A 2,893-nucleotide genomic window follows, 5' to 3' on the forward strand; every position below is an offset into this window, starting at 1 on the left:
GCCTCGTATGTCTAATGTCCCTAGTGATCTAGGTAAACCCTAGATCGGGTGAAATAATAGTAATTAGATATTTCTGTAGAAAAAAAATGCAGTCCGAAGTCTTTAAGTTTGTATACTATACGTCTTGCGTATTTGTCTGGGCTCCTTGAAATTGGCGGCCCTAACCGAAATCGGTCAAGAGGTCCTCATCAATTATATAGAAATGTGTGTAGTGAATAGTATTAAAACATTTTAAAAAAATCGACGCCAACCAAACAAGCGGTCCAATCTAACCGTAAGTCTCACGTCTTGTTTAACGCTTTACATAAGTCATTCTTGTGATTAAAAAAAATTTAAAGCATAACAAAAATTCTATCTATTTTTTCTATAGATTGCCTGGGAGAGATTTTATTCTTCAAATATGAATAAGTTCACAACTGGCGAAGGCATCAGGGAACCAATAAATATTATCAATTGAAATTAGTCTTCTTTCTTTAAAGTCGGCTACAACTGTATTCTGTATTTAATCATGTTTGGATATATATGGAAATATATTTCCTATGTACATTCGAAGATATGGAGATAGTTAAACGATAATTTATTAACTGTTTTATATAAAGAGTCGATTGAGTTAGTTCACGTACAGTATTACTAATATATACGGCTTCTAGTTTTACAATGTTAACATTGTACTTTACATGACTTCAGGAAGACCTCATAAAAGTGTATGTTTTAAAAATGTATCCAATCCATTGTACAATCCAATGTAGACACATTTCGGGTATATTAAGTTATCGATGTTTTATCGTCCCAAGAGCTCGATCCTGATGTAGGTAAGGTGTATGTATTCTATATATTGTACGTCATTTTGAAAGTAATTGTTCCATCTAATTGCTGTTCTCTCATTACGGATTTCTTTAAAATAAATATCGATATCGATTCCAAATATAACAGTGTGATTAACACCTAATTTAGTTTGTTGGTTTGTTGGTTGGTTGCTAAATTTAATTCAATAATTTAACATGACCATTCAAAAGCTTGGTTTATGAGTTTGCTTGAATAAGGAATATTTTAATTTTAACACCAATCTAAATATCACTACACAATAGCAACCAAACCAATCTTTATGTTATCAATTGCACTGCAATACTTATTTACAATAAAAGATAATAATTTGCAGTCGTTTATTGAAAATTCAAGCTACTCTGTGGCCTTATTGTGTAATATGGTTATTGTGTTATAAAACAGAATAAATAATTTTTTTCTTTCATTATTGAATTTCAAATGATTGTTTTTTATTTTATGTTATTTGAACACCTTCAATATATCAGACATGTTCATAAATGAATATTTATAATTTTAAATCTCGCGTTCCCATACAAAATAAATACGAACCACATTAAAAATCAATAACGAAGATGTAAAAAAATACTCAAATAAATAATGATTTTATTATTTTTAATAGTCCAGGAATGCAGACGAGCGAATGAGTCAAGCTACACCCATAAATATTGACACAAGTAACCAACTATGAGATCGAACGAGTTCCTTTCCTCGTGCCTGTAAAATTGCCTCAATGCCCTTCAAATCTGAATACAAAATACCGCGATTGCTGTTTAGTGGTTAAATAATTGGCATGTAGTACTTATCCAAATGTTTATGCGCAATGCCCTACCATCGGTCCTACAATCTGTAGAGCTAAATCTGCCCGTACCGACTTCGTAAGGATAAAATGAGATTTTCGTCTAATGACATATAAACATTCACCAACCGGTCTATAATATATCTATGTATATTTAAAAAAAAATTAAACATATTAACTTACTATATAGCCTATGCCTTGAAATAATAAATATAAATGAAGGTTCAATATTAATAGAAGTTTAGTTTTTGAAAGAATCCGAGATTAAAAGGGGCATGACATCTTAGCTCGTAAGGTTGGTGGCGATTTAAGGACTGGTTAATATTTCTTACAGCACCAATGCCAATGGTGGTGGTGATCAGTAATCGACAGGTGGTCCATTTATTCATTTTTTAATTTCACACAAATCAAATGTATTTTATTCAATATTTAAATACTACCACCATTTCGGAAAGTAGCCTCCAGCTAGAAGTAACGGCAAGAAACTCGCATAGTTGCAAACTAGTCTAGCAGAACTCCGACCGTGAGTTTTCTAATTGTTTATATTGCATAAATGACACTACTTAGTTTCCCTGCTAGGGCATGCAAATGGGTGCCCCACTGAAGTTTGGAGTCAAGGGTAATCCCTAGAAAGACCGTCGACTCAACAAACTCAAGTCTTAATTCTCAATCACTTAATAAATCAACGAAATGAAATAATTTTCATAAATTTGTATCTAGGTCATATTTGCATGCATTGCTTTGATATAACATGTAAAAGGATACACCCGTAATCAAAACGAGTCGCGAAAAAAACCACGTAAAAATCATAAAGATTGATATTTATTATATTTTCAATAAAGGCGCTGGCGCGCGCAACCAAAGAATCAATAAAAGGCATATTTTTATCTCATTTTGTGCGATATTTGCATTTATATGACACCCATCGTCGTCTTCGTTTATAAGACGTACACCCGTAACTTCGTTTGTATTGACTTTTTAATAAGGTAAGTATTTCGTTTTTGAGTCAGATCTGAGCTTTAATTATGAGACATTGAGACGTGTATTGAGAATATAGTTTATACATTTAAAGCTTTAATTAAAGTAGGAGCACTTTTTCTATGTTACCTTAAATAACTATAACAATCTTGTTTCTTTCCACAATATAACCATAGCGTTTATATCACGTTAGATATTAAATAAATGACAATGAAAACATTTTATTTTATTATCAGTATCCCGTGTGAATTAAAACAATAACAAAAAATAAGTTTAAATATTATTATTTTTTGC

Source organism: Vanessa tameamea, chromosome 2 (assembly GCF_037043105.1).
Source record: "Vanessa tameamea isolate UH-Manoa-2023 chromosome 2, ilVanTame1 primary haplotype, whole genome shotgun sequence".
Lineage (NCBI taxonomy): Eukaryota > Metazoa > Arthropoda > Insecta > Lepidoptera > Nymphalidae > Vanessa > Vanessa tameamea.